The sequence below is a fragment of the Mobula birostris genome, chromosome 32 (genome assembly GCF_030028105.1).
Source record: "Mobula birostris isolate sMobBir1 chromosome 32, sMobBir1.hap1, whole genome shotgun sequence".
Lineage (NCBI taxonomy): Eukaryota > Metazoa > Chordata > Chondrichthyes > Myliobatiformes > Myliobatidae > Mobula > Mobula birostris.
The window spans coordinates 10138046-10160776 of record NC_092401.1 but is presented as its reverse complement, the minus strand read 5'-3'; positions in this window follow the sequence as shown (position 1 = coordinate 10160776).

Sequence of the window (22731 nt, the reverse complement as noted above, 5' to 3'; positions counted from 1 at the left end):
TACCAGATGCATTGAGCTGCAGCTTCTGAGAGAATATATTAAGGAATGGGAGCTGCAGCTCGATGAGCTTCAACTCATACGGGAGAATGAAGAGGTGATAGACGGGAGCTACAGGGAGGTAGTCACTGCTAGATTACAGGAGACGGGTAACTGGGTGGCTGTCGGGAGGAGGGGAAATGCCCAACCAGTGCAGAGTACACCTGTTGATATTCCCCTCAATAATAAGTATACAACTTTAGATACTATTCAGGGATGACCTACAAGGGGGGAGCCACAATGACTGGGTCTCTGTGACTGAGTCTGGTGCTGTAGCTCAGAAGAGCAGGGAGGTGAAGAGAACTGCAGTGCTGATGGGTGATTCTCTAGTCAGAGGAACAGAGACGAGGTTCTTCGTGCACGATAGAGACACCCGGATACTACGTTGTTTCTCTGGTGCCAGAACCAGGGATGTCTTGGATTGGGTCCATGGCAGTCCTCAAGGGTGAGGATGAGCAGTTAGAAGACTTAGTGCATATTGACACCAATGGCAAGGGTAGACAATGTGAGGAGGTCTATTAGAGAGAGTTTAGGGAGCTGGGTAGAAAGCTGAGAAACAGGACTTCCAGGGTAGTAATCTCTGGATTGCTGCCTGTCCCACATGCCAGTGAGGGTAGGAATAGGATGACTTGGCAGGTGAATGCATGGCTGAGAAGCTGGTACAGGGTCAGGGTTCAGACTTGTGGATCATTGGGATCTCTTCTGGGGAAGGTGCGTCCTGAACAAAAGGGATAGGTTACACCTGAACCAGAGGGGGTCCAATATCCTTGCAGGCAGGTTTGCTTGAGATGTTTGGGAGGGTTTAAACTAATTTGGCAGGGGGATGGGAATTGGAGTGATAGTGCTGAAGATGAGGTAGCTGGTTTACAAACAGGCAATGTGTAGTGAGGAGAGGCTGATGATGGAGCAAAATTGCAGTCAACAGGATGAGTTGCTACGTAAAAAGCGGACAAAGTCAAAAAGGGTGAATGAAGGACTGAAGCTGTTATATTTGAATGCGTGTAGTATACAGAATCAGATAGATGAACTTGTAGCACAGTTACAGAATTGGCATGTATGATGTTGTAGGCATCACTGAATCATGGCTGAAAGAAGATTATAGTTGGGAGCTTAAGGGTACACATTGTATCGAAAGGACAGGCTGGAAGCCAGAGGGAGTGGCATTGCTCTGTTGGGGAAAAAAATAAAATCAAATCATTAGAAAATGGTGACATAGGGTCGGAAGGTATTGAATCATTGTGGGCAGAGCTAAGGAACTGCAAGAGTAAAATGACCTTGATGGGAGTTGTATACAGACCCCCAAACAAATTACAATAGGAGATAGAAAATGCATGCCAAAAGGGCAATGTTACAATAGTCATGGGGGATTTCAACATACAGGTCAATTGGGATAATTGGGTTGGTGCTAGATTCCAAGAGAGGGAGTTTGTAGAATGCCTACAAGATGGCGTTTAAGAGCAGCTCATGCTTGGGTCCTCTAGTAGATCAGCTATCCTGGATTCTGTGTTGTGCAATGAGCGGGAATTGACTAGACAGCTTATGGTAAAAGAGCCCTTGGGGGCATATGATGGAATTCGCCATGAAATTTGAGAAGGTAAAGTCAGGTGTATCAGTATTACATTGGGGTAAAGGGAATTACACAGGCATGCGACAGGAGTTGGCCAGTAATGATTGGAAAAGAACACTAACAGGGATGATGGCAGAACAACAAAAGCTGGAATTTCTGGAAGCAATTCAGAAGACACTGGATGTATACATCCCAAAGAGGAAGAAGTATTCTAAAGGCAAGATGACACAACCGTGGCTAACAAGAGAAGTCAAAGCCAATGCCAAAGGCAACATAAAAGCCAAAGAGAGAGCATATAATAGAGCAAAAATTAATGGGAAGTTAGAGGATTGGGAAGCTTTTAAAAACCAAGAGAACACATCTAAAAAAGTAATTAAGAAGGTAAAGATGGAATACAAAAGTAAGCTAGGCAATAATATTAAAGAGGATACCAAAGGTTTCTTTGGCTATCATCCTCATCATCAGGTGCCATGCCCAGTTTGAGCTTTGACTGCCATGGCCCACACACTCCTGTTTCGGGTCAAGTGGATCAATTCATTGGAATTCATTTCCAGTTCTCTGGCTGCTGTCTCCATCATCATTTGTCTTTGTCTTCCTCTTGTTTTCTTCCCTTCAATCTTTCCCATAATTACCATGCATTCTAACTCCTCTTTCCTAATCACATGTCCAATGAAGTTACGTTGCCTTTTCATGATCTCATACATTATTTCTCTTTTTGTGTTTGCTCTGTTCATGACATCCTCGTTTCGTCCATGATATTCTTTGCATCCTCCTCAAAAACCACATCTCTGCTGCTTCAATTCGATTCCTCAAATAACTTATTGTGCTTCACTTTATCAAATGCTTTTGTGTAGTTGATAAAACAAACAAATTTTTCTGCACTTGAATAGCTCGTTCCGATAGTATCCTTAACATCAATATTGCATTTCTTGTACCTTTTGTCTTTCACAAAACCACATTGTTCTTTACCTATTTCAGCTTGTATCTTACATTTTGCTCTTGTCACCAAAATTCTTAAAGGTATCTTGGTGATATGACTCATTAAACTTATGGTCCTATGTAATTCACATTCTATTGCTCCAGGTTTCTTGGGAAGAGTGATAAGTACTGATTTTTTTCATCTCTTCTGTTATTATTCCAGTCTCATAAATGTCATTGATTAAATCAGTAAGTTTTTCAATTCCATAATCTTCCCATCTTTAGCTATACCAAGTGTAAAAGAGAGGCGAGAGTAGATATTGCTCAGCCGGAAATCTATGCTGGAGAAGTAGTAATGGGGGATAAGGAAGTGGCAGATGAACTCAACATGCATTTTGCTAGTGCTAGAAGACACTAGCAGTTTGGTGGCAGTTTCAGGGCTCATGAGGTGTGTGAAGTTACCATTACTAGACAGAAGGTTCTTGTGAAACCGAAAGGTCTGAAGGTAGATAGGTCACCTGGACCAGATGCTATACACCCCAGGATTCTGAAAGAGTTTGCTGAAGAGATTGTGGAGGCATTAGTAATGATCATTCAAGAATCACTCGATTCTGAAATGATTTCGGAAGACTAGAAAATTGCAAATGTCACTTCACTCTTCAAGAAGGGAGAGAGGCAGAAGAAAGGAAACTATAGGCCAATTAGTCTGACCTCAGTGGTTGGGAAGATGTTGGAATCCATTATCACCTTGTGGTTCTTCCTCCCCTACCCCCACTTTCTTACATTGACTCCTCATCTCTTTTTTCCAGTCCTGATGAAGAGTCTCAGCTGAAACATTGACTGTACTCTTTTTCTATAGATGCTGTCTGACCTGCTGAGTTCCTCCAGCATTTTGTGTGTGTGACTTTCAGCGCCTGCAGATTTTCTCTTGTTGGTGTTGAGGAAGCAGAGAGTCTGCAGAAGGACTTGGATGGATGAGGAGAATGGACAAAGAAGTGGCAAATGGAATACAGTGTAGGCAAGTGTATGATCGTGCAATTTGGTAGAAGGGATAAAGGTGTAGATTATTTTATAAATGGGGAGTAAATTTAGAAATGAGGTGCAAAGGGGTTACCTATAGGTTAACTTTAAGGTTATGTCAGTAGAAAGGAACCCGAATGCATTAGTGTTGATTTCCAGAGGACTAGAATATAAAAGCAGTTATGTAATGCTGTGGTTTCATAAGGGCATTGGTCATAGCATACTTGGAGTATTGTGAGCATTTTTGGTCCCCATATCTAAAAGGATGTGCTGATATTGGTGTGATCCCAGAGGAAGTTTACAAGAATGATCCCAGGAATGAAAGGATTAACGTATGCAGACTATTTGTTGACTCTGGGTCTGTACTTGTTGGGCTTGAGAAGCAGGTAGGGTTGATATGCAGAGCATGGCAGGAGGAGGGAGAGCAGCGCGCTGCGCGTGCGCAGCCCTCCGGTGAAAAATGATACCATATCCGTTAAATAGGAGCCGTGGACAATTCTGATTTGATGGAGATGGACGTGAAAGCACAGAGGAACATCTGGAGAAATTTCTGAAACGCAGGTTCGCTGCTGTTGTTACTGCACGATCGAGAATCTTCTGGAGGGAAGGCCTCAAAATCCCTGGCTTTGCCTGCTGTTGGCAACCAAGATTGAGGTCGAATTGTTCGGACAGAGATGGTGCTCAGTACTCCGTGTCGGAGAGCTGATCGGAGGCTCGAAGTTTTCAGATGACTCAGAGTCGGATTGTGGTCGGGCATGGCAGGGAGAGTTTTTCTTCCTTCTCCCGTCTGCGTGAGATGTGGGACATTTGAGAGACTTTAAACTTTTTACTGTGCTCATAGACTTCTTCATCAAGTTATGGTATTGTTGCACTGTTGTAACTATATGTTATAATTATGTGGTTTTGTTGGTTTTTTCAGTCTTGGTCTGTCCTGTGTTTTGTGATATCACACCCGAGGAAATATTGTATCATTTCTTAATGCATGCATTACTAAATGACAATAAAAGAGGACTGCTTGTCTTCATAATCTAATCTAATGTTTTCAATAGTGGGAGAGCCTAGGACCGTATGGCTTGGTTTCAGAATAGAAGAACATCCCTTGAGAACAGGAGGAATTTCTTTAGCCAGAGGGTGATGAATTTGTGAAATTCATTGCCACAGATGGCTGGAGGAAGTTACCAGGAAAGTGGATGAAGGCAAGGCAATGGATGTTGACCTGTATTCCCAGATCCCTTTGTTCCACCACATTCCTCAATGCCCTACCTTTCACTGTGTAAGCCCTACCCTGATTTGTCCTACCGAAGTGCAAAACTTCACACTTGTGTGCATTGTTCCATCTGCCATTTTTCAGCCCATTTTCCCAGCTGATGCAGATCTCTATGCAAGCCATGATAGCCTTCTTCACTGTCCACTGCAACCCCAATCTTGGTGTTATCAGCAAATTTGCTGATCTAGTTAACCATATTATCATCCAGATCATTTATATAAATGAAAAATTACAAAGGACCAATCCCCGTGGCACATTATTCTAATCACAGGCCTCCAGTTAGAGAGGCAACCCTCTACTACCACTCACAAAGCCAATGTCTAATCCAATTTACTACCTCATCCTGAATGCCAAGCAATTGAACCTTCTTGACCAGCCTGCCATGCGGGACCTTGTCAACTGCCATACTAAAGTCCATGTAGATGACATCCACTGCCTTGCCTTCATCCACTTTCCTGGTAACTTCCTCAAAAAACTCTATACATTTAATTGGACATGACCTACTATGCACTAAGTCATGCTGACTATCAGTTAGACAATGACTATCCAAATTCTTATATATCTGGTCCCGTAGAAAACCTTCCAATAACTTTCCCACAAATGATGTTAGACTCATCAGCCTATAATTTATTGGTTTATGTTTGGAGCCTTTTTTAAAAGATCTTCCTTATCTTACTTTTTGCTAATGGCTGGAATTGCTGATTAAACAGACATTAAAAATATATACAACCTTCATAGGTATGTTCATAATATGACCTGGACACTGCCTTGGAAATGCTTAGAAAAATGCCTAAATCCGGATCAGCGCACAAAATGCTGAAGGAACTCGGCATCACTAACAGCATCAATGGAAGGAAAAGGACAGTTGACTTTTCAGACCAGCACCCTTCACCAGGACTGGAAAGAGTGAGGGCACAAGCCAGAGTTAAAGGGTGGGAATAGGGGAGAGGAGCATGAGCAGGTGGGTGAATCCAGGTGAGAAGAGGAAGGTAGGTAGGGAAAGGGGAAGAAATGGGAATGATGTGGGAAGCTTGGAGGTAATAGGTGAGAGGCAAAAAGCTGAACAAGGTACAATCGAATAGAGGTCAATTGACAGTGGAATAAAGTGAAGGAAATGGGAACAGGAGGAAGGTATGGGTCATATGGATAGAAGGAGAAAAGGGGTGAAAAGGCCACTAAAGTGAGGAGAAAACAAAAGGAGTGGGGATGGAATGGACATTAGAGAAATTAATGTTAATGCCATCATGTTCGTGACTGCCAAGAGGGAACTTAAGGTAGCGTTCCCCTTATCTGCATGAACTTGGCCATGGATAGATATGTAAGTGTGGACATGGGAAATGGAATTAAAATGGCTTGCCAATGGAAGATCCTGGCTGTTATGGTGGATAGAGTGAATGCGCTTAAAGAACTGATTCTTCAATCTGCATCAGATCTCATTGTAGAGGGGGCTGCACCATGGGCACCAAATGCATTAAATGACACCGATAGATTCACATGTGAGGCACTATCACCTGGGAGGTGGTATGGAAGGCGTAGCAGCCACTTTTTTATATTATCCAAGTTTAGCATCTATACTAGTGCTAAATCTCATCCTTCTCCTCTTTCCACAGGGATGGCACTCTCCATGACTCCCTTGCCTGCTCACCTTGTAGGGATAACCTTGCTAAATGTGACACCTGCCCCTATGGTTCTTCCTTGCCACATTCTAGGGCCCTAAACAGTCCTTTCAAGTGAGACACCACCTCACATGAGAATCTGTTGGTGTCATTTATTGCATTTCTGTTGCAGCCTTCTCAGCGTCAGTGAGAACCAACACAGATTCTCCCCTTCTCTTTTCCTCCTCCACGCTCATGATCTGCCTTCTCCTTCCTCTAGTCTATGGCCTACTTGTTTAGCTGTTTGCCTCCTTCACCTTCTACCTCCATATTTTAACAACAATTTCCAAACCTACCTACTTTCCCCCTCTTGCCTAGATTACCTGTCAGCTCATGCTCTTACCCCTCCCCATCCTTTTATTCTGGCTGCTGCCACCCTTCTTTCCAGTCCTGATGAAGGGTCTCAACTTGAAACGTCAGCTGTACACTTTCCTCCATAGAGGCTGCCTGACTATATGATAAAACATGGTGATCTTCCATGTTTGATATCATGTGTTTGAATTGTCAGTGCTAAATAAGTACACCTTTTTATTTAAATTCCTTGTGTTATATGTACCAAGCATTATTTTGAAGTGCCTTTGATTTGTTGATGGACAATCTTTACCAGAAGAGCAATACTGTATTACATTTTAGGGAAAGCGCCATTCACTTAAAAGCTTTGCAACTGATGCAGATAAGTGAAATAAAAATAGAAAATGCTGAAGGTACTCATCAGGTCAGGCAGAATCTGTGGAGAGAGACTGAGTTTAAACTTTCAGGTTAATGACTTAAAATTAAGCTGTGTAGAGCTCTGAAGTTCCAATACCCAGCATTATAGCTGTGATATCCTGGGTTGCCTTTCTTAGAGAGCATCAACAATGTTTCTCACCTAGATTCTTTTGAAAACCACCATATCATAGCATTCCTTTTGTTGTCTCTTCCCTCCACAACACTTAATACATATATTTTCTCATTTTTCCAGTTCAAATGCAAATTCATAGAATTTGCACAGAATGTGCATGATTCTCTAAAGGTTAATTTGCAGGTTGAGTGGGTGGTAAGGAAAGCAAATGCAATTTTAGCATTCCTTTTCTGAGGACTATAAGAGCAAGGATGTATTGCTGAGGATTTATAAAGCATTGATCAGACTGCACTTGGAGTATTGTAAGCAATTTTGTGCCCCTTGTCTAAGAAAAGATGTGCTGGCATTGGAGAAGATCTCAGGGAGGTTTCCGGGAATGAAATGGTTAACATATGAGTGTTTGATTGCTCTGGGCCTCTACTTGCTGGAGTTTAGAAGAATGAGGGGGATTTCATTGAAACAAATTGAATATTGAAAGGCCTAGATAGATTGGGTATGGAGAGGATGTTTTCTATAGTGGGGGAGTCCAGGACCAGAGGAACAGCCTCAGAATAAAAAGACGTAGGTTTAGAACAGCCGAGGAGGAATTTATTTTACCAGAGGGTAGTAAATCTGTGGAATCCGTCCACGGAGGTTGATATGTTCTTGATTAGTCAGGATGTCAAAGTTACAGAGAGAAGGCAGGAGAATGGGATTGAGAGGGATAATAAAATCAGCCATGGTGGAATGGCAGAACATACTTTAATGGGTTAAATGGTCCAGTGCTACTCCTATGCCTTAGTCTTTTGAAACTTTGTTTTTTTTCTCTCTAAAGAAGGCTACCTAACCTGCAGTGCTTCTCCAGCACTTATTTTTATTTCATATTTTCAGCGTCTCAACCATTGGCTATTGAACCAGAGGGGATAATAGACAGATAGATAGATATACTTTATTGATCCTGAGGGAAATTGGGTTTCATTACAGCCGCACCAACCAAGAATAGAGCATTAATATAACAATACAAAAACCACAAACAATCGAACAACAAATGCAAACAATGCCAGATGGAAAATAAGTCCAGGACCAGTCTATTGGCTCAGGGTGTCTGACCCTCCACGGGAGGAGCTGCAAGTTCGATGGCCACAGGCAGGAACGACCTCCCGTGCCGCCGAGTGTTGTATCTCGGTGGAATGTGGACGAAGTCCAACAGCAAAAAGTTCAATATTCGGTCTACGAACACGTTCCTCGATCGTAATATGACCCGGATTGCACCATCTGTTGTTAACCAGATCAGTAAGCACCCAATTCCTTAACACTTACCGCTCTCAGTGCACTTCTGGTCAGCCTGAACGGTCTGGCAGCCGTCCATGGAAAAGTTTTGATCGGGTGTGTCCTCGTGCAGCCCCGTTCCAGTGAAACACATAATACTGCACTCTCAAAATGTTCTCTGACGCCTGGCTAGCACCGTCAACTCATCCATTTTATTACCCATCGAACTCGTCTTCTCCATAAGTCTCTGTTGGCTCGACCCGGTCCTCTTTCCTCAACTTTGTGATCCCCCTCTGCATCCTCTGTGTGTTTTCCTCCAGATTTCAGCAGGTCCGCCGCTCTGCTCGCTAAACCGGCCGGCATAGGCGCAAGCAGTTGGTCCCTGGAATAAACAATGCGACCATGCTTCTGTCCCGCTAACGAGACGTGTCCGAATGTAACTATTTCCAGCGCTAAAAACTCAAATAAAACTCTCTCCACCAGCATGTTAGAGAGGGTGCAGCTTCGACGTGTTACCGTGGAAAAAAAAATACAAAAAATAACGTACGTTAAAAAGTAAGAAGAAAAAGTAAGAATACTGATCAGAACGGCTGTAACGGGCTGCATACACGACCGGCGTATGCGCACTAAAAGGTCACTCATCTTCACTTGCACCATCACTGACCTATTCCTACAATTTACAGGCTTACTTTCAAGGGCTCTTCATCTCATGGTCTCAATATTTATTGATTATTATTATTATTTCTTTTTTTTCTTTTGTATTTGCAGCTTGTTGACTTCTGCACACTGGGTGTATGCCCTGTTGGGTATGATATGTCATAGATCCTGTTGTGCTTATTGGACTTACTGAGTATCCACGCAAGAAAATGAATCTCAGGGTTGTATATGTTGACATATATGTACTTTGATAATAAGTTTATTCTGAACCTTAAACTGCAGTATTTTACTTCCAATAAATGAACTGCCGGCACTTTAAAATGCTGCATCAGTATAAAATTTAAGCTTCCTGAAACATGACAATTCCTCTACCCCCATAGATACTGCTCAGCATGCTGAGTTCTTCTAGCCGATTGTTGTATCATCTTTTCTAACCAAGAGAACATCAACCACCTGAATTAACAGCATGGTCCACCGAGGGAACTGAAGTAACAGATACAAGAGACTGTAGATGCTATAATGTTGGGGGGTGGGTGGTGGTGGAACTCAGCAGGTCAACAGTTAGTTTGTTTTGCATAGCAGGAGTGTTGGGGCAGTTATAAAGACATTTCTGGCCGAAGAAACTACTGATTTTCTATTCGCCTGCAAATAGTTAAAGAGAAAAAATATAGTTTACCACAATTGCTTGTTTTTTGGCATAGAAGCTGTAAGTAGGTCATTTGTACTTGGAAAAGACAATTGGTAAAGGCTTTTAAAACTAAAATTGAGTTTGTTCCATTTTCCATGAAGTGGTTGACAACTATCAGCATTCTGTTATTCATTGACTTGTTTCAAATGGAGAAAATTATGGGTAATGTAATCACTGATTCCCTGATTTCCATCAGCAATAGTTGTACTTTATTGTGTAAATTAAATGCACAAATGTGCTAAACCGAATGAATCTAAGGCAATGAATAAAATCATTAAAGGAAATTTGTTCAGCATCAGAGATGAAGAATAGCAGTGATAATTCCTAGCCCTGTGGTTTTGTAGATATTGTCATTTTGTGTTTTTTTCCGGTAATTAACGCCTACCTCTCTTTATTTTAATCACTTTAATATTTTAATGTACATAACATACACATGTATCTGCTTATTGCTTAGTAATGTGTTCCATTAAAACTTAGTAGCCCAACAGAATATTTTCAACATGAAAAAATGGCTTTGCAGGAACATATTGCATCTTATTATACCAGTGCATCCTAATGCATCTCACTTACTGAGAATTATATTATTTTTGTAAATGAAGTCATGACTTTAACTTGGGCTCAGGTTAACACACTTGTAACTTATTTGCTTCAGCTATAAATAAACCTATGGAAAAGTTGAACCTAACTGAACTGGTGGGAAACTAAAACAAATGTGATGTCTATTTCACATACTGTCAATTTTCCTTTCCATTGAGCTTAAGCAGAGTGTTTAAAAGGCACCACTGCGCTGATCACATCAGTCCCCTCCAGATTAATTATTATTAAATTACCCACATGTAATTGTGCTTATGACTCATAATCCTCACTTGCCTTTCCTAAATTCATTAAAAAAAATGACTAGGTAAGGTAATATTAAACACGGCTTAAAAAGTAACACGTATTTATTGCACTTAAATGTCCGAATACTATTTCCTTTAACACTGTTTCCTTTTAATTTTAAATGTTACTCACATCTGCAGTTCTCTTCAATTGCAAATGGTTTCAAAGATAAGTTGTCCCCGGTAACACTCCTGTCCATTGTTCCCTTGAAAGCTGCTAATTTCTGCCCTTTAAATTCCTACTTCATAATATAAGAATCAAACTCTTGACAATTTGATGGGTTTTTTTTTGCAATAAGTCTGTTAAAGGGCTCTTTCTCATTTCTGTGCTAGTAAATTAGGCCATTGACCTTTCAGGGGAATCTGATCTGAACTGATATTTTTTTTTGGCCATGAGATTCCTGGATGGTGTGTTGCCTCCCGGTTGCCAGGCTCTGGGACATCTCTGATTGATTAATTCTTAAGTGGGAGGGTGAACAGTCAGAGGTCGTGGCCCATGTAGGCACCAGTGACTGTTAGGAAGAGTGACAAGGTTCTGCAAAGTGAGTTCAGGGGGTTAGGTGCTGTAAAAGGGCCGGACCTCAGGGGTTGTGATCTCGGGATTGCTACCCATGCCACGTGCTAGTGAGGCCGGAAATGGGAAGATTATACATTTTAATATGTAACTAAGGAGTTGCTGGAGGGAGGGTATAAGATTTTTGGATCATTGGGTTGTGTTCCAGGGAAGATGGGACCTGCACAGAACAGACAGTTTGCGCCTGAACTGGAAGGGAAATTAACTTCCTAGTGGGAAGGATTGCTAGTGGTGTACAGTGGAGTTTAAACTAGAATTACAGGAGGATGGGAACCAGAGTGCCAGAACAGTTAGCAGCAAGGTTGTGGAGACAGATGTTAAGAGATCAGACAAAGTCAAGAATCAAAAAGGTCGAGCGTGATGTGATAAATGTCCTGAGTTGCATATATTTCGATGCAAGAGGCATCATAGGAAAGGCAGATGAGCTCAGGGCATGGATTCAACACATGGAGTTATGATATTGTAGTCATTAGTGAGACTTGGTTGCAGGAGGGGCAGGACTGGCAGTTCAACATTCCAGGTCTCCATTGTTTTAGATGCGACAGAGCAGGAGGGAATAGAGGAGAGGGGGTGGTGGTACTAGTCAAGGAAAGTGTCATAGTGTCATGGATAGTAGGTGTATGGAGGACTATGGTCCTCCTCCTCCTCCTCCTCCTCCTCACATATGTATGTGTGATGAACAAACGTAAGAGAAAGACTGCTTACCAATGGCACATAAATTCAGAGTTGGAAATGGTGATCCCAGTCTATCTCGTTATATATTTCAAAATCTGTAAAAATCTGAAATGCTTCTGGCACCAAACATTTTGGATAAGGGATACTCAACCTGTAATTATTTCTTCCCCTTCGACTGTGCTTTGAGGTTGAGGATGACTCACTGGGGATACCCACAAGTCAATGTGGAAGTTGACCTTTGAAGCCTTGAGATCATTCTTGGATCAGTTTCTTTACTTATTGGTAATCTGCTGATGCTGATCTTAGTGCCAGTTACAGGCACCTGGTGTCAGCTAATCCATAGTGTGGCACACACATAGGAGATGATTAAGTCTGGTCAGAGTTTTGATGCAAGAGATGTTAGTGTGAGAATGGATATTAATGCTGCTTGTGTTATATGCTGGTGGTTTTAGAAGATTTTTCTGGAGATAGCAGAAGATTTATCACTCGAAAGTGCCCTTTGTAGGTAGCCAGCATCTCAGAAGGATGGGAATCACTGCTGTCTGGCAGACCGTGAGTTTTGTGCTGGTTTGTGGTGTTGATCCTCAAATACTCTTTCACTGAGATGGCCAAAGGTTATGGTGGTGCACTGAATGAGATGCTGAATTTCATTTCTGATGTCTATTTGCTTTGGAAAGTGGCTCCTAAGATAGGGGCACAGTTGTGTAGTGGAGGGCTAGGTAGAGAACATGTTGTGTGGATATGTAATATACAATCCCCCATCATGCTGAATGGGATCGATAGAAGGGATCAGGAAGTTCAAAATGGACCATTAATGGAAATGTACATTGTTAGAAGCTGATAATGTGTCCCAACATTTCATATCTGCACTCTGCCATTGTTATCTAGCCAAGAGGTTAACACTGGTTCTGTAAGGAGTGCAGAAGTTATGGTAAGTGCAGAACTAAGCATACTGTACCTAAAGATGATGACATATCAGAATAGTCAAGTAGCAACATAGACCTATATTTGTGCATAAACAACGTGTGGTAAACAACTTGAAACCAACAAATCAAATCAAAGCTCTGCAGCCCACACCACATTTAGTCATGAATGATACTGAACAATTAAACAGGCAAAAAAAAAGTCAGACTGCTGTTTATTGACTACAGCTTCACCTTCAATGCTATAATTCCAAGCAAACTCATCACCATACTGAGACCTGGGAGTCAACATCTCCCTCTGCAACAGGATCCTTGACTTCCTGACCAACAGATGACAATCAGTAAGGATTGGCAGCAAAATCAACACCACAATTAGTCTAAACACTGGTGCTCCCACGATATTGCATACTCAGCCCCCTACTCCACTCCCTGTGCACTCATGATTGTGTGGCCTGATTCTACTGTATCTCCAACTACAAGTTTGCAGATGATACCACTGCACTGGGCTATATCCCATATGACAATGAGTCATTATATATAAAAGGTCCAGTCCATCAAGGGTAAAGACTTCATCATCATTGAGCGCATTCACATGGAGCTGGGACTCACACCACCAGATTCAGGAACAGTTATTACCCCTCAGCCATCAGGCTGTTGAACCAGAGGGAATAACTTCACTTGCCCCATCACTGAACTGTTCCTACAATGTATAGACTCACTTTCAAAGGCTCTTCTTCTCAAGTTCTCAGTATTTATTGCTTAATTATTTTTCCTCTGGTTTTGTATTTAAAGTTTGTTTCTTGCACGTTGGCATTTGTCCATCTTGTTGGGTGCAGTCTTTCATTGATTCTATTGTATTCATTTGTATTTACTATGAATATCAGCAAGAAAATTAATCTCTGGTGACATATGTACTTTGATAAATTTACTTTGAACTTTGAATATAGGTTAAAATATTGAGCTTGGTAACATGATGTTACGTCAACAACCTTTTCCTCAATATCAGCAATACAAAAGAACTGGTGATTGATTTCAGGAAAGGGGACAGTGCACATGCTCCTGTCTACATCAACTGTGTTGAGGCTAACAGTTGAGAATTTAATGTTCCTAGAAGTGAACATCACCAATAGCCTGTCCGAGTCTGAACATGTAGGTATTACACCAAAGAAGGCTCATAAATGTTTCTACTTCCTCAGGAGGCTGAAAAAATTTGGCATATCCTGTTGGATACCTACCGGTTTTTTATCAATGCATGATAGAAAGCATCATACTTGGATGCAAACAACAGGAATTCTGCAGATGCTGGAAATTCAAGCAACACACATCAAATTTGCTGGTGAACGCAGCAGGCCAGGCAGCATCTGTAGGAAGAGGTGCAGTCAACGTTTCAGGCCGAGACCCTTCGTCAGGACCTGCTGTGTGATACTTGGATGCATGATGGCTTGGTATGGCAACTGCTGTGTGTGTGACTGCAAAAAGGTGCAGTCAGTTGTGTTCACAGCTCAGCACATCACAGAAACCAGCCTTCTTTCCATGGACTCTGTCTATTCTCGCTGCTTCAGTAAAGCAACCAAAGTAATCAACGACCCCACGCCACCCCCACATTTTCTCTTCTCCTTTCTCCCATCATGCAGAAGATACAAAAGCTTTTAAAGTATGTTCCACAAGATTCAATGACAGCTTCTAGCCTGCTGTTATAAGACTGTTGAATGGTTCCCTTGTACAATAAGGGAGACTCTTGACCTTCCATTATACCTCATTGCGATCTTGTTCCTTATTATTTACTTGCGCTGCTCTTCCTTTGTAGCTGTTGCCCTTGATCTGCATTGTTTTTGTTTTACCTTATTCTGCCCCAATGTATTGTGTGATAATTTGATCTGTATGAACTATGCAAACATGACAAGCTTCTCAATCTATCTTGGTACGTGCAACAATAAAGCAATTCCAATTCCAAGTACAGTGGATTCTGGTTAATTGGCCCATCAGTTAATTGGGGTAGCCGCTTATTTGGCATAACTCTTAAAGAACAAAAACTAATTGAGGAAATAGCTGAGGTTCCCTGGTTTATTTGGGACACTATACCACTTACTTGGGACAGGAGACTGTTGTCAAGCAGTTTCTAACTAGCGTCAGACACGCGCACATGTAGCTGTTAGACACTACGCCATGCTTAAAGCAAACAGCTTTTTTAAAAATAGCATCAGCTATTCAAAAAGCAGTGATATTTGTCACTGATAGTTAGCAAGAAATATACAGACAGTTCAGAATTGTTTTGCTGACTGTGGTTTCAAGCATTTGGGCTTGGAGATGCCAGAAAAGGCTGGGAGTGAAAGTGAAATGATTTCACTACTTCATCAAGTAAGGAACTACGAAGAATTCGAAGGTCAACAATCATCTTGAATGTTACAATGAAAATGAAGATTTGGAGGATGTAGTAGAAAATAGCAATGTGTGAAGGCAGTCCATTATCTACACTAGGTGCTTGTGCTGAATTTGTTCATTTACAGTCAATGAAAACAACTTGGCAGCATACAGTTACACTGGATGAATTCTTCTATTGATAACAATTAGGATCTAATACAATTTTAAAGTACTGTAGTAGAATTGATAGTGTTCTAATTTGTTCTGTATTTCATTTAACTACACAATTTGTTACTCAGTTAAAAGGTAGTATGTCTTTTTATACTTTTTGAACTATTTCCATGAAACTGGCTAATTGGGCCAAAGTGTACTGGTCCCAATTTGTCCCAATTAACTTGCATCCACTCTATTCACAATCATGTTCAGACAGAAATCCTGGATAGATGTTGCACCTTAACTTCCTCCTGATGTCCCCACCATCACGGAAGCCAATTTCTTGGCAACCTGATTCACAACATATATTATTAAATGATTGAGAGTACTGAATATAGCAAAGGCTGTGGGATCAGAATACATTCCAGCTGTAGTATTGAAGACCTACTGTATATTCCAGAAATAGCTGTGCTTTTAGCCAAGCTGTTTAATTGAATTTGCAATATTGCTATTTTCCCTTAAGGCATAAAATGTGAAATACTGCTTTGACTTCCCTACAATGCTCAAAATTGTCCACATTCAAAAACATCAGAACAATGCAGTTAACACACACAAAATGCTGGAGGAACTCAGCACGTCCTGCTGAAGGGTCGGCCCAAAACATCAACTGTACTCTTTTTCCATAGATGCTGCATGGCCTGCTGAGTTCCTCCAGCATTTTGTGTGTGTTATTTGGATTTCCAGCATCTGCAGATTTTCTCTTGTTTGTATGTATGGAGTGTCAGGGAGGGGTAGCACCTCTGGTGGAGGAACATGTCACGTCCTTTTCAAGGCGGTTAGTCCACCTTTGGTCCCCACCTGGCACTCAGCTCTCACCTGTGGCTCCCCGTAGCTGTTTGCATGCAACAGCAGCCACACCCTAGGCAACGGCTTCGACAAGCTGGCTAAACCAGGTGAGGGTAGCCGACGGGTCTCAAACCCTCGGTGGGATAGGACCTAGTCCCATCCCCAGCCGTTTCAACTCTGTCTTGCCACTGGATCCAGATGGAAATTGGGAAGAGAGAGTGAGGCTGATGCTGCGCAACTCTCCCTCACTTAAATCCAAATCACGCGCTAGTCTCGACACCATCATAATGGTGTCAAGGTCCTCATCAACATCGACGATGGACGAACACATGTCTGTCCTGCTGAAGGGTCTAGGCCTGAACCATCAACTGTACGCTTTCCCGTAGATGCTGCCTGGCCTGCTGAATTCCTCCAGAATTTTGTGTGTGTTGCTTGGATTTCCAGCATCTGCAGGTTTTTCTCTTGTTTGTGAGAACAATCCAGTTAGATATCAATCACTTAACTGTCAATTATTAGCAAAGTGAAAGGACATGTCATTATCAACATAAGGAAGCAAGCATTTCTTACCAGTAAAGTGCACATCATTGTCCAGTTTGGATTTCATCAAGAGTACTCAGATTTGGACATTATCACAGCCATGGTTCATACTTGGATCAATGAGCTGAATTCCAGAGTTGAGGTGAAAGTCACAGCCTTGGCAGCAAGACTGAATTCAATGTGATAACATTGTAAAATTGATGTCAATATGTAACAAAGAGTGAACAATAGCATTAGTCGTAACTTGCATGATGGAAATGGTTGTGGCTTTTGGAGGTCAATCATTCCAACCTCATGACATCATTGCAATATTGAGGAGTGAAAGACTGAGAAAGGTTGGCACAATGGTACAAATTTGCTTGACACCAGTCTTCTCTTAAATTGGGTCTGTTCAAGATCAATTAGTTGAGCTAACATCTTTCATGCCAATATTAGCGAACATAGTTGACCATAAAACAATTAACTCACCAACTAGAAAAATCTCCCTTTATTCCAATTCATTGCCTTCTGCCAGTCAGCTAATTATCCATGCCTGTACCTTTCCTGCAGTACGATTGACTCCTCAGTCTGCTAAACAGATGTGCAGCAGCTTGTCAAAGTCCTTTTGAAAATCCAAGTTTAAAATATCTACTCACTCTCTTTTGTCTATCCTGCCTGTTACTTCCTCAAAGTATTTCAACAAAATTTTTTTAGATAAGATCTCCCCTTAAGAAAACCATGCTGATTTTACCCTTAATAACAGCTTCCTAACCACAGAAGTCAGGCTAACTGGCCTATAATTTCCTGTCTTTGCTTCCCCCCCTCCCTTAAAGAGTTGAGAATTGGTTCCAGTGACGTCATCATCCAGAATGGCAGCTTAAATCAACAGCGCCTCCGGAAAAACGCATATTTTGCCTCGTTAATCCATCAAGTACAAGATCTTTCGAAAATATCTGAATTGATAAGGGGGCCAAGAATGGGGAAAAAGAATGGAGATAAAGAAAGTACCACTGTGGAGCCTGTGGAAGAGAGAGGTGCAGCACGCGGCTCTCCTACATGTGCGCATGGTGGCGAGGCTGACACTGGGCTCATAAGGATTCTGGAAGAGATAAGGGAAGTCCAAAAAGATATAAAGCAGCAGCTCAATGATATAAAGTCAAAGCTCGCCAATGTCAATCAGAAAATAGTGGTGGCAGAGACTCGAATTGAGAAGGTGGAAGATCGCGTGCAAAACGTGGAACAGTTACTAAGTAAGACGATAAAAATATTAAATCAACAGGAAAGTAAATTGCTTGACCAGGAGGGAAGATCGCGATAGAAAAATATCAGGATTTATAATGTTCCCGAAGGAGCGGAGGGATTGTCGATGATGGACTTTGTAGACAAGCTGCTGTGGGAAGCGCTGGAGATTCCCCAGACTATGGAGATTGAAATTGAGAGGGCACATCGTTCGCTCGTCCAGCAGCCTCCCAGAGACAGAAAAGTAAACCGCGCTCAATAGTACTTACATTCCTTCAATTCAAGAGCAAGGCGGGGATTCTACCAAGGGCCTGGGGTAAGAAGAGGGTTTTTTGGAACAAGAAGTTAATATACTTTGATCATGATTAGCCCCCGGCGGTCCACAGAAAGGGAAGGAGTATTCCGAAGCAAAATGAATATTAAAGCAAGAAAAGATTAAATTTCAAACCCCGTACCCTGCTAAACTGAGGGTATTTTACCCAGAAGGAATGCGACTGTACCAGATGGTGGAGGAGGCCACTACAGACATGAACAACAGAGGACTGTCCATTAGCGTGGTCAAACCAAGGGAAAATCTGGCTGAGCAGTTATCCCGACCTGCTTGGGAAATAGTAAGAGAACCTAGAAAGCAGGGGACGGGAGCAGGACGAGAGAAGGATATTAAGAAGAGACTGTCAGTTCTTCGAAGGCAGCCCTCACCTCCTCCAGAAGAACCATAAGGTCTGGCTAACTTTAACAGTGCTGATAAACTAAACAAAAGCAGAAATAGACGGTGATATACCTATCTCGAGAAATACGTGTTATAATGTGGATTTTATATTACTCAATTTTTTAAATCTCATTTATTCATTCCTTTTTCCCCACGTAAATGAAAATATATACATGGGAGGAATACACAGGGAAATCATTTCTGTGTAATGGACATAATTTTTTTTTACTTACTTTTATAGGTACTGCAACAGGGACCCTCAACCCACAGGTAGGAAGGGCTATCCCCCACAGCTAGACTTTTCTTCTAGCCCAACCCAGGGTCATCTAGAGACCCCACTCATTATTCTGCCTCCCATTCCATATATACAAGAATAGACTGTTTCATAACATTTGGAAAAGATAGAGACAAAATAGTCACCTGTAGAATTGGAACAATAGATGTAAGTGACCATGCACCTATACAGTATATTTATCTGTTGATTTTGACCTACAACCAAAGAATACTATATGGAAACTAAATTCAAGTCTATTCAATGATCCCTATTTTAAGAAACAAATTAAAAAAGAAATTGGTCTTTACTTAGAATTCAATGATAATGGAGAGGTTTCACCTCCCATTCTATGGGATACTCTGAAGGTTATCTTAGGGAAAATTATAGTGATATCTTCATATAAGAAAAAAATAAGGAATAGAACTTTAGAAGAATTACAAAATAAGCTGAAGGAACTAGAAAACAAACACAAATTGAGTTTGGCACAGGATTAATTGGAATTTTCTTTACAGAGTTTTACATAGATTTGGTCTACATGACACAATTATTAAAACTATACAGGCACTATACGACAATCCTACTGCCAGGATTAAAATCAATGGATATTTATCTAATAGTTTTACCCTAGAAAGGGGCACGAGACAGGGTTGTGCATGGTCACCGCTACTCTTCGCATTATATCTGGAACCATTAACTCAATACATCAGACAAAATGAAGATATCAGGGGAATTATTATTAAAGGGACAGAGCATAAATTGGCCTGTTACGGGGATGACATTTTGATCGATCTAGGGCAACCAACATACTCTTTACCTAAATTGATGCAATCCTTTGAACAATATGGCCAATTATCAGGATACAAGATCAACATAGATAAAACCCAACTATTTTCATATAACTATAGCCCACCAAGAGAAATTGAAAGTAGATATCCTTGGGCATGGCAAACAGAGTCCGTCAAATATTTGGGCATGATTGTGCCAAAAGATTTGGCAAGATTATCAGAATGCAATTATCAGCCTATATATAAAAAAAAATTAAGGAAGATATAGCAAAATGGAATCTAATTCCTTTTCTTGGTCTCAGTTCAAGGATTGAATCTGTTAAAATGAATATACTGCCCAGACTATCTCTTTCAGACCCTACCAATAGAGATTAACCAAAATCAATTCAATGAATGGAATAAGATGCTATTAAAATATATATGGCAAGGTAAAAGGCTGAGGGTTCGTCTGGAAACTTTGCAATTAGCCAAGGGAAAAGGGGGATGGGGCCTACCTTCTGTTAAAGATTATTATTTTGCAGCACAGTTGAGAACCGTGATATGCTGGTGCAACCCATCATATGACGCTCAATGGAAAAACATTGAGGAGAGGATACTTTCCATCCCCATACAGGCCAATTTTGGCTGATAACAACCTACAAAGTTACATAAATAATACTGACAACCCGTGGGTGAAATGGACTCTTAAAATATGGAAAACTATTATAAAAGAATATAAACTAGAGAGAGACATTGCAATTCTTAAATGGTGTGCATATGACTCGGATTTTACGCCGAATAAACTGGTTGCTAGATTTAAGGACTGGACAGCTAAAGGAATAACAGCTATTTGCAATATAATGAAAGAAGGAACACTGTTCAGTTTTGAAATGCTCAAAGAGAAACACTTATTAGAAAAACAAGACTTTTACTGGTACTTACAGATGCAACAGTATGTTAATAGGATGGTTAAAAACGTAACCAAGGTAAGTACATGTCTGATAGAGCTATTTAGAAAAACATATAATTCAGACAACGGTATTAGAGTAATTTCAAGCGTTTATAAGGGCTTGTCAAATCTTAAAACACATTCGACTTCATACATTAAAACAAAATGGGAGAAGGAAGGAGGGATAATAATATCTGAGGAAGACTGGACAATAATATGGAGGTATCAATGGAAGTGTACCAGTTCACAGAAATGGTGGGAGTTTGGGTGGAAAAACTTGATAAGATATTTTATTACACCCTCTCAGAAATCCCATTATGATAGTAACTCCCCTACTTGCTGGAGAAATTGTGGAAATCAAAATGCAAACCATTATCATATTTTCTGGGAATGTCCCCTTATCAAAGACTATTGGAGTGGGATACATAATGACCTACAAGACATCTTTAAATGTGAAATACCCTTAGAGAGTAAGACCATATATTTTGGGTATATACCTCAAGAATGGTTGAAAAGAGATAAATATTTGATAAATGTACTGCTAGTGGCTGGTAATAAGACCCTTACCAGGAAATGGTTATCTCAGGAGAGCCCAACTTTAAATGTATGGATGGAAATTACAATGGACATTTGCAAAATGGAGAAGATAACAGCACCTGTTCATCATAAGTTGGAACAATTTTATTCATATTGGAAAAAATGGTTTAACTACATAACACCTAGTCAGCCTGATTTTATTCTCACAAGTCAATGAATATGTTGTAAACAAAAACACTCCCTACTTGCACATAGTTTTCTTCTTTCAATTGTTCTTTCTTTCCTCTCCTTTCCATAAGTGTATATCTCAGATAAATATTATGTGGAGATTTGTGGCAAACATGATTATATGATATATATGTACAGTATCTGAAATACATCTTATGGAAATGTTTGATGATGAAATTCATTAAAAATTAAATTACAAAATAAAAGAGTTGAGTACAAGTTTGTGATTTCCCAGGACTCTGGAACCATTCCTGAGGAGGAGAATCCTATCTGCAGGCTGAGAATAAATGGGGAAGACATAAAACAAGTACAGAACTTTTGCTACTTAGGAAGCTGGGTGTCATCAGATGGCAGGTGTGACATGGACATCAAAAGAAGAATAGGGATGGCAAAAGACACCTTTACGAGAATGAAGAGTATACTGACCAATAGTAAACTAGTCATGACAACCCACCCCAGAGTACTGAAATGTTACGTTTATCCAGTTATGTTATATGGCCCAGAATGTTGGACAATATCTAGTAACATGAGGAAACAAATTGAAGCAGCAGAGATGTGGTTTTTGAGGAGGATGCAAAGAATATCATGGACAAAACGAATATCTAACGAGGATGTCATGAACGGAGCAAACACAAAAAGAGAAATAATGTATGAGATCATGAAAAGGCAACGTAACTTCATTGGACATGTGATTAGGAAAGAGGAGTTAGAATGCACGGTTATTAAGGGACAGATTGAAGGGAAGAAAGCAAGAGGAAGACAGAGACAAATGATGATGGAGACAGCAGTCAGAGAACTGGAAATGAATACCAATGAATTGATCCACTTGACCCGAAACAGGAGTGTGTGGGCCATGGCAGTCAAAGCCCAAACTGGGCATGGCACCTGATGATGGTGATGAACCCAGAAGGTTTAAAAGGAGCATCGGAAATGGGCTCTGGCAGGTTTTAAGGCTGCTTCAAAAGTGAAGCCCAATTTGAAAAGTAAAAGGGAAATGGGGCCCAAGGCAATTTGAAGGGGTTGTCAAAAACATCACCTAGTATGCCAGATGTCAAACTATCAAGATTTAAGAATGGTCAGAGAGCAGTATCAAAGCTTTACTACAGTTGCACATGAATTCTCTCACTTGTTCTGATCTAAACGGGTTTGAAAACTGCACCATTGTCCTTGAAGACCACAGGACCACTGTTCTTGTACCAACTATTTTG